Source organism: Oncorhynchus keta, chromosome 6, assembly GCF_023373465.1.
Source record: "Oncorhynchus keta strain PuntledgeMale-10-30-2019 chromosome 6, Oket_V2, whole genome shotgun sequence".
Classification (NCBI taxonomy): domain Eukaryota; kingdom Metazoa; phylum Chordata; class Actinopteri; order Salmoniformes; family Salmonidae; genus Oncorhynchus; species Oncorhynchus keta.
The window spans coordinates 25,717,689-25,729,895 of NC_068426.1; the positions used below are offsets into that span (position 1 = coordinate 25,717,689).

General features: G+C 38.7%; 1 protein-coding gene across 2 annotated transcripts in view; it reads right to left on the reverse strand.

The window, feature by feature from the left end:
• The window catches only part of LOC118385285 (zinc finger protein 618-like), a 52,266-nt gene extending 46,694 nt beyond the window's left edge, over positions 1 to 5,572 (reverse strand). The window contains exons 1-2 of one of the 2 annotated variants that reach the window (XM_052521175.1): positions 5,212 to 5,572; positions 2,702 to 2,785 (exon numbers count right to left, since the gene is read on the reverse strand). The gene's annotated coding sequence lies outside the window, so the exon portion shown is untranslated. The remainder of the gene's footprint in view (positions 1 to 2,701; positions 2,786 to 5,211) is intronic. The other variant, XM_035772285.2, reaches the window with a different exon arrangement.
• Positions 5,573 to 12,207: the final 6,635 nt, after the last annotated feature.

Sequence of the window (12,207 nt, forward strand, 5' to 3'; positions counted from 1 at the left end):
AATGGATGAAAATCAATCAATGAGCAAATGGTTGTATATTGAGCACATTTCTCATGCATTAATGTAGCCCATTACAACGGGTTTTACTAAAATGTAGACAAATGGTAAATTCAACATTAGAAGAGAAAAGGGGAAGCGACCGAATAGATAAGTCTGAAGAATTTACCTATTTAAATTCTTGAACAACTGCTTCATGCTTCTAAATAGGCTGAAATCTTTCAGAGTCTTGATGAATCGTTTTGGCACCCATAATTACGCTTCCATTTTGTATAGCCTAACCTTAGTATATTTCCCTGCAAACAAAATGGCTTGCTGTATTCTTTCTATCAAATTGAAATTGTGAACCTTGCCATCTGTCATTTTTATTGATCCCAGAAGCTTTACCTCTTGCAACTTCAGGTAATTGAAGCACGACAACTAAAACATTTTTCCCATCAATGTTTTTTTAACCTTGTTTCACACAAAGGAAAACAGACGATGATTTTCCTATTTCATAAATTATTCAAATGCCTGTTTCATGGTTAAAATGTTCAGATTTCATGGCTGACATAACACATTTTCCAAAGGATCTGGTCGAATATACTATACCAGATCAGTTTGTCAGATCAACCATGAAATAGGAAAATACTCCACCAGATCCTTCTGAAAACGTGTCATATCAAATCAAAGCAGCATCAATTTAATATGAGGGCTTTCTTTAGGCAATAGGCAGTGTGTAGTGTATACGAGACTGCATGTTATGACACTGGTTTAGCATGAAATTTCCCCATTTAAATAGACGCCTGCTTTCCTCAAGATTGAGGGCAGCTGTTAAATGTCATTGCATGGATATTAAACATAATATTTGTGCTAGACTACATTACTAAGCTAATCAGTCTCATTGCTAATGATGTCGGAAAGGTCAACATTGGAGGAAAAATAAATGAAACATTGCATCAAGATGGGTCAAGATACTTGAAATAGAAGGCTAAACGTGGACAGGCATGATGGGCTAATAACAGAACAAAGGATGCACTACTAAACCAATTCTGATACAAAATAAGAGAAACAAGAGTATAGAAATTGGTTGAATATATATGAATAAAAAAAACATTTAAAATCAGTGGAGGCTGCTGAGGGGAGGACAGCTCATAATAACGTCTGGAATGGAGAGAATGGAATAGCATGAAACACAGAAACCATGGACCCCAGGAAGAGTAGCTGCTGCCTTGGCAGGAACTAACGGGGATCCAGAATAAATACAAATACATTCATTCCGCTCCAGCCATTACCACAAGCCCGTCCTCCCCAATTAAGGTGCCACCAACCTCCTGTGATTGAAATCAATACATTGGTTCCCTATATTCCTGCTATGCAGAGAGGAGTATCAGTGGTGAGTAGAATATTGTCAGCCACAGGGATGACCAAAACCTATTTCAGTCTGAATGCTTTCCCTCGCTCCTTAATCAAAAGCACATTTTCCTAGCCCCCTCAGTGTAATAAATTTCTCTCAAGATGGCTTCCAACCAACGATAAAAAAATAAAAAAAAGCAATAATGCAGAGAAATGGGAAAATCGTTTTTTTCTCTCCCTCCAACATTTCCTTCTATTAGCCGGAATGGTCTGGAAACAGAACTGCGTCAACTCGTAAAATTCCATCCACATGCGCTCCAAACCCCCATAAAAACTTTTCAATTTATATGTTAATGCTGTGAATTAAAATTTAATAACTAGAGATTTTGAAAAGCGGACTTGAATTATACAAAAATAAATCCTGAAAGAGCAGCCCTAAAATTAGAAATTCAGGGCGGCATCCGGTCTGCCGCTAAGCCCTTGTACGCTGGCAGATTACATTTTTTATGAAAATCTAAATTGCAGTGCAGGCTGAGGCAGGTCTGGTAAACCTGCTCCATTGTGATTTATAGATTCATTAGCGCAAGAGGAGACTTTCCCGCTGTTCCACAGAAATTAAATTATCTTTATAAAATAGTATTTTTAGAAAGGCAACATGAGCCCTGAAACCGTTAGAAACCTGACACAAAAAGCACACACTTCCTATGTGCATAAAACCACTGTACAGACTGGCCTTAATTCATCTTTGCTGCAGCAATTGAGTGTCCTTATGAATTATTCATGAGACCAATAAGGTTCATTTTAAGTAGAGGGGGAAATATGCACAGAATACACAAACTCCCAAAATGCCAAAAGCTCTTTCATGTAGCCATCCAAACCTGAACTGCTATCCTGCTGGCCCTAACTCGAGTGATGTCATTTTCAGAGACTTATCTGGACAACTATGCTCATAAAAGGTGGGTAACTGCTGATGCGTTTGGCAGATTTGGACAGATGCCAACGTTTACCTGGCCAACAACGAAGAAAGAAAAAAGTTACTAGCAACTGTAATTGCTAAGCTGTCGTAGCTCTCAGCAAGAACATCCAAATGCTCAGAAGGAAGGATTACACCTACCTACATTGCAACAAGGCCTCCTAACAACACAGCTATGCCTACATAAAGTTTGGACTGGACTCTAGACAAAAGTAAATGACACCAAGTTCTAGCTAGTGAAATATGGTCAAGATTTCATTAAATTGTTATGAACTGACAACAGGGTTTGCTCTCTCTCGCTCTCCATCTCTCTACAGACCTATTGAGTTGTTTTGTTTAAAATTGGGGAAGCAGATATTTTGGGGTTCACAAGCAGACCATTACACCCTACAGTACCTCTTGGTGCAAACAGCTGTCTTGCACAGTCCTGTGTCTCCCTTCTACCAAGAAGAAGATCCCACAAGCCACAGTGTCTGTCACCTGGGTGGGTAAATAGTTTAGTTCTATTAGTTAAAACATGTGAGAATACGTTCCACAAACTAATATGTATTAACATATACTATATATGAAGCACAGAACACCATCAAAATGTACAATTCAAGTTGCATGTTGTTGGTCTATAAAAAGGTCCCTTTCACTTTAATGCAACCTCACACAAAAACAAATCCTAAATGATTTTCATTACCTGGCTGCTCTGAAGTTTAATAATAATAATATTCCTGTCATTCATAACATTCATGCTCTTCAATTAAAAACCTGGAATTTCCTGATGTAATTCATAGCCAGCATTTTTTATTAGATTGAATGTGGAGGGAAAAGGTCAGGGTTCAGGTTCAGCATGCAAAGTACAACATTTCCACCAACACTTCAAAATTCACAGTCCAGTTCTGAAGGTCAGTGCCAAAATGACCAAACTAAAATGGCTCCCTCAGATCTACTTACATAGACAAACCATCCTATATGGGAAATTGTTTAGTGTCCACAAGATTAATGTAAAACAGCAGAGAAATTGCTTGTGATTGTATTTCCTGTTCCTAAAATGTGCCGACAGTCGTCCTCTGCATTGGTCCTCCTTTCTATACTGCTCCCTTTGAATTGGGCAGTGTTTGTTTTATTTCCAAAGTTTAGACACAAGTCCGGTGTATTCCTTGTTAACCATATTTCATCATTCGAGCAGAACATGACATGAATTTGCTTTATATACTTTCTCAAAACACATAAAACAAATTCAAGATGGGCAACCTTGACCTTTCAAACAGCACAATTCTATTGTATATTGCAAAGCGAATTCTTATATAAGAATGTCAGCATGGGTGACATCCAGAAGCTCTTACATTACAGTGTTGTTGCCACATCTCTCTACCGGCTCTTCCAATCTACATCTAGGAGCTTAGATATGTCATTATTTCTTTAATACTATGGAAAGGCACACCCAGCCTAAAGATTAGGCTGATTGTTACTATATCGGTAGCCTACCAAAAACACTTTCTCACAATTACAATCAACATCAGAGAGGATGTTAGTAGTATCAAGGCCACAATCTACCCTTTCAAAAGCCAGACCCTGCCTGCCACTTTGTTAAAGCTTGATAGGGCTGGGTAAATATGAACACTCAAATGCATCTAAACTGTGGAAACAAAGATTAACAGTCTACTTTTAGATTGACATTAGTTCTAAAACAGATTGTGAAGCTACAGCCTACATTGTTTGTAGGCTATAGCCTACATCAACAATGGATTAATACGGTCAAGATCTTGGGTTGATGGAGTAAGACAGTTGCACTGTAAATTAAGGCAGTTAATATATTGTCTTATTTTAAGTATGATGATGCGAATTGGTAAGCTATTTAAATTAAGGACATAGTCACTATTGAAATTTACAAAAACTATATAGTAGTTCAAACTTTTGGTTTAAACGTCATGGGAGTTGACACACCCTGATTCAAACTGTGGCCTAGGCTACTCCTAGTTTGTCATATTCAACATCAAAGAGCGCATAATGATAGAACGAATCTGGTTCAAGACTGAGGCCATATATGCAATGTATCAAACAGTTTCTCTTTTTTACATGCACTCAAACAGCAGCTCGTGCAATCTACCAATTATGCTCTACAATAATAATAAAAAAGATCGTTCATACTGCAAACGTTCATACGGTCAAAGGTCGTAATCATAGGCTACCAATGCAGCTTACTTTTCAAAAATTGCTTCGAAATTAACGAAAATGAATGTCACAAAATGTTTTTAAAAACGAAGGTTACAATAAAATGTTTAAAAAGACAAATTAATTGGAATTTCTTAATTTGACAAAATAACTACCGACAGGTGTCGCCAATTTCAGAATGAAATGAATTAAAATCCTACCCCGTTTTCGAAAACAGAAGTAGAAATTATATTCGAAATTGGAAACATTGTCTTCATGTCGACCGATTGAACCAAATAGCCTACGCTTTATCACAACAAACACTGTCACGACTCAATTGATATGGTTATGGAATGTGAGAGAAAATTTAAGCAAATTTCACAAAACATGGCTGGCTGCAAGGTTGTTTTCAGACTGTTCCTCCTCGTCCTTCACTGCTTTAACTTCCAACACGCTTCCAAAGCTACAATTCATCAGTTTACAATCGACCACTGGGCTAATTAGCCAGTGCAGACAGCTGAGTTTTACTCGAAAACTTTATTCGAAATCGCTGTCTAAAATCAACAGATAATTTGTGACTGAAACTAAAGCCAGCACACCATTGCTTTTGATAATGCTCACCAAACATGCATTAGCTTGAAAACAGACACCCTCACTCATTATGAAGAGCGAGTCGAGTGAACTATCAGCAACCGCGGCCTGTACACATTTTTTTAATTCAGGATTTCTAAATCAGAAAAAACGAAAAAGAATGGTTTGACTACCTCCCAAAATGATGCAGCTCATGCGAGTAGGCTTGCTCGAGCTCCAAAATCCTCCTCATCCACAAGAGTTGACTGTACAAATAACGCTTTGAAATCAAATGAGTTACCGGTATTCATTCTCAAATGATCAAAATTAAAACAGCTTTATTTCCGAGCTTGCAACCTTGACATCTTCCGGAATGAGCCCGATTGTTTTGACGACGGTGTAGGCTACAGTCCGTCCGGACTCGGTTTATTAGTTTTATTTTTTCATTTTTTTTCCGTATTCAGGGTAGGCTATGCGTTGCGGTTTCTCCAGTGGAAATTTTCGTCCGCCATCATACAAGGACAGATTCCGAAATTGCAACGCCTGCTAGTTATATCAAAATTATTCTGGGCAGAGTGAAAAAAAAAGGTCGAGCGACAGTTAAATTGCGCAGGGAAATAAATAAACTATAAATCATCCGGAATAAAATTCCCGGATATAATAATATGGAAGTTGTATAGTAGTTGAAACAAAGTAACAACTTCATGGTGACACACATTAGAAATGATGTTAAGCATTATAAACGTCATGTAATTTGTACCCTTTATCCATGTATTTCCAAATAATATGTAAATCAATCCAACAACACTGATGATATGTTGTACATTTTTCCCCACTCACAAATGTATACATATATTGTATACTGAACAAAAATATAAATGCAACAGTTTCAAAGATTTTACTGGGTTACAGTTCATAGAAGGAAATCAGTCAATTGAAATAAATGAATTAGGCCCTAATCTATGGATTTCTTATGACTGGGCAGGGGTGCAACCATGGGTGGGCCTGGGAAGGCACAGGCCCACCCACTTGTGAGCCAGGCCCAGACAATCTGAATGAGTTTTCCCCCATAAAAGGGCTTTATTACAGACAGGAATATTCACTAGCAGGGATGTAAACAAATTTGTGCGGAATAAGTGTTTTGTGCATATGGAAAATATATTATTTCAGCTCATGAAAAATGGGACCGACACTTTACATGTTGAATTTAGATTTTTGTTCAGTGTAATATATTTTATTTCAATACATGTTTTTGCTATGTCTGAATTGTAGATACACTGAGTGTACAAAACATTAAGAACAGCCTCAATTCGTTAGGGCATGGACTCTACAAAGTGTCGAAGGCGTTCCACAGGGATGCTAATCCATGTTGACTCCAATGCTTCCCACAGTTGTATCAAGTTGGCTGAATGTCCTTTGGGTGGTGGACCATTCTTGATACACAAAGGAAACCATTAAGGGTGAAAAACCCAGCAGTGTTGCAGTTCTTGACACAAACCGGTGCGCCTGGCACCTACTACCATACCCCGTTCAAAGGCACTTAAATATTTTGTCTTGTCCAATAACATTCCAAATGGCACACATACACAATCCTTGTCTAAATTGTCTCAAGGCTTAAAAATCATTCTTTAACCTGTCTCCTCCCCTTCATCTACACTGGTTGAAGTGGATTTAACAAGTGACCACCATAGATTTCACCTGGATTCACCTGGTCAGTCTATGTCATGGAAAGGGCAGGTGTCCATAATGTGTTGTACACAGTGTATATAGGCCAATATGCATATATGTGTTGGGCCCGGCTCCATGAGGGGGCAAAAGGCAGCTTAGCCCCTTCAGTTTTAGTTTTATGTCCCTATACAAATATGATTGTTTGAATGATTGAGTGACAGGTTGGCGCAAAATCTGTATCTCCGCTTCACTGTGTCAGCACAATGGACAGAGAGCACCGCAGTGTGTGTAGGGGGGCTATGAAAAGCCAATGGGGTGGTTAGGTAGGACTCCTTTGGGTTTCCATAAAAAGCGGTAAAAAATGTTTCTCATCTGTGGTAGGCTAAGTAAATAATGTGATACACCTCAACCTTTGAAATTTGATTTTGATTTATAAAGCCAGGGTCAAGTTTACCATCGCTTCACTCATCCCCCTCCTCATACCCCACCACTACAGAGTTTAGTTAGCTTTTTAGCTAGCTGTAAAAAGTGTTAGCCTTAGCCTATTTAGCTAGCTCAAACCAGCTAATCTGCCACAATGGAAATTATAAATTTGCTTTGCCAAAGTAAAGTAAAATAAAGCCAAAGGATAAGGAGAGCGATGAGCAGCAGCAGCATCAAACCACTGGGGCACAGTTGTGGAACAGGTACCAAATTGTCATACTTGAGTAAAAGTAAAGATACCTTTAATAGAAAATAAATCAAGTAAAAGAGAAAGTCACCTATTAAAATCCTACTTGAGTAAAAGTAAAAATATATTTGTTTTTACATATACAGTTGAAGTCTCAGAAGTTTACATACACCTAAGCCAAATACATTTTTACTCAGTTTTTCACAATTCCTGACATTTAATCCTAGTAAAAATGTCCTGTCTTAGGAACACCACTTTATTTTAAGAATGTGAAATGTCAGAATAACAGTAGAGAGAATTATTTATTTCAGTCTTTATTTCTTTCATCACATTCCCAGTGGGTCAGAAGTTTACATACACTCAATTTGAATTCAGTAGCATTGCCTTTAAATTGTTTAACTTGGGTCAAATGTTTCGGGTAGCCTTCCACAAGCTTCCCACAATAAGTTGGGTGAATTTTGTCCCATTCCTCCTGACAGAACTGGTGTAACTAAGTCAGGTTTGTAGGCCTCCTTGCTCACACACACTTTTTCAGTTCTGCTCACAAATCTTCTATAGGATTGAGGTCAGGACTTTGTGGTGGCCACTCCATTACCTTGACTTTGTTGTCCTTAAGCCATTTTGCCACAACTCTGGAAGCATACTTGGGGTCATTGTCCATTTGGAAGACCCATTTGTAACCAAGCTTTAACTTCCTGTCTTGAGATGTTGCTTCAATATATTCACATAATTTTCCTTCCTCATGATGACATATATTTTTTGAAGTCCACCAGTCCCTCCTGCAGCAAAGCACCGCCACAACATGATGCTGCCATCCCCGTGCTTCACGGTTGGAATGGTATTCATCGGCTTGCAAGCCTCCCCCCTTTTCCTCCAAACATAACGATGGTCATTATGGCCAAACAGTTCTATTTTTGTTTCTTTAGACCAGAGGACATTTCTCCAAAAAGTACGATCTTTGTCCCCATGTGCAGTTGCAAACCGTAGTCTGGCTTTTATATGGCGGTTTTGGAGCAGTGGCTTCTTCCTTGCTGAGCGGCCGTTCAGGTTATGATGATATAGGACTCGTTTTACTGTGGATATAGATACTTTTGTACCTGTTTTCTCCAGCATCTTCACAAGGTCCTTTGCTGTTGTTCTGGGATGGATTTGCTCTTCTTACACCGAAGTATGTTCATCTGTATGTTCATTTATACTTATACTTGCTTTTGTACAGATGAACATGGTACCTTCAGGCGTTTGGAAATTGCTCCCAATGATGAACCAGACTTGTGGGAAGCTTGTGGAAGGCTACCCGAAACATTTGATCCAAATTAAGGAATTTAAAGGCAATGCTACCAAATACTAATTGAGTGTATGCAAACTGCTGACCCACTGGGAATGTGATGAAAGAAATAAAAGCTGGAATAAATCATTCTCTCTGCTATTATTCTGACATTTCACATTCTTAAAATAAATTGGTGATCCTAACTGATCTAAGACATGGACTTTTTACTAGGGTTAAATGTCAGAAATTGTGAAAAACTTTAAGTTGAAATGTTTTTGGCTAAGGTGTATGTAAACTTCTGACTTCAACTGTAAGTATCAAAAGTAAATGTAATTTCTAAAATATACTTAAGTAATAAAAGTAAAAGTATAAATCATTTCAAATTCCTTCTATTAAGCAATCAGATGGCACAATTTTTTTGTTTTTAAATTTACGGAAAGTCACGGGCACACTCCAATACTCAGACATCATTTACAAACAAAGCATTTGTGTTTATTGAGTCCGCCAGATCAGATGCAATATGAATGACCAGGGATTTACTCTTTAAGTGTGTGAATTAGACCGTTTTCCTGTCCCGCTAAGCAATCAACATGTAAAAAGTACTTTTGGCTGTCAGGGGAAATTATTTTCTTTATGAATGTATGAATGTAAAATTAAAAGTTGTAAAAAATATAAATAGTGAAGTAAAGTACATATACCCCAAAAACTACTTAAGTAGTACTTTAAAGTATTTTTATTTTAGTACTTTACACCACTGCTGAGGCCACCACCAAGTCCAGTGCCAACAGGATAATGGCTCCACAGCCCCCTCCACCTCCAACTTTTCTTGCTGATCTTGGAACAGAGGAGCCAGCCCAGGTCAGCCTAGAATCCTACCCCAGCTGGTTCATAGGAAGAGAATGGCTCGAACACTCGGTTACTGCAGAAGCAGCATTTTATTTCTCATGGCAAAATTTCTGTGTTAGGTCCAATGCTAATGCAGACAAGGCTTGCACCCATGATGGGTATTCTAACTGGAAACATGCTATTGATAGTACCAAACAATTCGCTAGGCACGCATCAAGCAAAGAGCATTTGAAATGTATTGCACTGTGGAAATAAAAACAAGTTCAAAGTGCTATGGGAACATTGGTGTGTCAGCCAATGTGGACATTATTGAGTTCCTCGTTTCAAATCAGCAACCAGAGGGGGACATTGGGCGCGATAGAGTCAGTGGACTTTTTCTGTCTATGATGAAATATACTCTCCGAAAAGACAAAGAACTTGCTTAGCACCATACCCCACAATGCCACATACACGCCACACGATATTCAGAATGAAATCATAGGGGTCATGATTGGGGCATCCACAGCTACATGCGAGAACTAATTTTCCACTTTGACAAACGTGTTCAATCAGCACAGAAGAAGCATGCTACAGTACACCTGAGGAAAGCTCAACTGATCCAACTGGCATTTGAGGGGATCTTACGAGAAGATTTTGGGGAGAATGGAACTATCGATTAATCAAGTAGTTTCATATACCGTGGGGAGAACAAGTATTTGATACACTGCTGATTTTGCAGGTTTTCCTACTTACAAAGCATGTAGAGGTCTGTATTTGTTTTATCATAGGTACACTTCAACTGTGAGAGATGGAATCTAAAACAAAAATCCAGAAAATCACATTGTATGATTTTTAAGTAATTAATTTGCATTTTATTGCATGACATAAGTATTTGATCACCTACCAACCAGAATTCCGGCTCTCACAGACCTGTTAGATTTTCTTTAAGAAGCCTCCCTGTTCTCCACTCATTACCTGTAATAACTGCACCTGTTTGAACTCGATACCTTTATAAAAAGACACCTGTCCACACACTCAATCAAAGAGACTCCAACCTCTCCACAATGGCCAAGACCACTCATCAAAGCTACAAGTGGTAGGCTTATGAAACTGGATGACAATTGCTGACTTCTTGGGTGGTCAACACTTTAGAAGATTTCAAATTAGAACAGTATGGTGATTTTCAGTCCAAATTATCATACTAAATCCTGGGCTAAGTGTACAATGATAGTAGGCTATTGGCTGTTTATTGTCCTGTTATTATTACACATGTTTTAAACTACAACATTGTTCAATATTTGATTCGGCGACCAAAGATGATTACATTTCTGTGATAGTTTTTTCTTCATATCAACCTCTGTCTATCAGACACAAGCTGTGTAACTAGCAGTGGGAGGCTCCTCAGAGGAAGGGGAGGACCATCCTACTCAGTGAATTCCAGAAAAATGTCAATCGTGAAACGATACTGAATATATTCACATCACCAAATAACTGATTAAAACCCACTTTTTTTGCAATGGTCTATGTAGCCTCAACACCACTCTTTAGACAAGCTAAGTGCCTTCTATGCTCGCTTCGAGTCAAGCAACACTGAACCATGTGTGAGAGCACCAGCTGTTACAGACAACTGTGTGATCACGCACTCCTTAACCGATGTGAGTAAGACCTTTAAACAGGTAAAAATTCACAAGACCGCAGGGCCAGACAGATTACCAGGATGCATACTCAGAGCATGCGCTGACCAGATGGCAAGAGTCTTCATTGGCATTTTCAACCTCTCCCTGACCCAGTCTGTAATACCTACATGTTTCAAGAAGACAACCATAGTCCCTGTGCCCAAGAACACAAAGGTAACCTCTCTAAATGACTGTGGTCCTGTAACACACACATCTGTAGACAGGAAATGCTTTAAAAGCCTGGTCACCCTGGACTCACTCTAATTCGCATACTGCCTCAACGGATATACACACTGCACTCCCCCATCTGGACAAGAGGAACCATTACAGTGTAAAATTATTCATCCCACTTGCCATTTTTCATATTTTGTTGCATTACAACCTGTGATTTAAGTGGATTTTTATTTGGATTTCATCGAATGGACATACATAAAATAGTTGTACTTTTGTGAGTGAAATGAAAAAAATGACTTGTTTCAAAAAAATTGAAAGAAATGGAAAAGTGGTGCTTGCAGTATTCACCCCCTTTGCTATGAATCACCTACATCTGGTGCAACCAATTACCTTCAGTAGTCACATAATTAGTTAAATAAAATCCACCTGTGTGCCACATATACACCTGTTCTGAAACACCACTAAGCAAGGGGCACCACCAAGCCAGAGGCACAATGAAGACCAAGGAATTCTCCAAACAGGTCAGGGACAAAGTAGTGGAGAAGTACAGATCAGGGTTGGGTTATTCAAAAATATCAGAAACTTTGAACACCTCACAGAGCACCATTAAATCCATTATTAAAAAAATGGAAAGAATATGGCAGCACAACAAACCTGCTAAGAGAGGGCTGCCCACCAAAACGTATAGAACAGGCAAGGAGGGCGTTAATCAGAGAGGCAACAAAGATAACCCTCAAGTCGCTGCAAACTTCCACAGTGGAGATTGGAGGATCTGTCCATAGGACCACTTTAAGCCATACACTCCACAGAGCTGGGCTTTACAGAAGAGTGGCCAGAAAAAATACATTGCTTAAAGAAAATAACAACCTAAGCATACTGCTAAAGCAACACTCGAGTGGTTGAAGGGGAA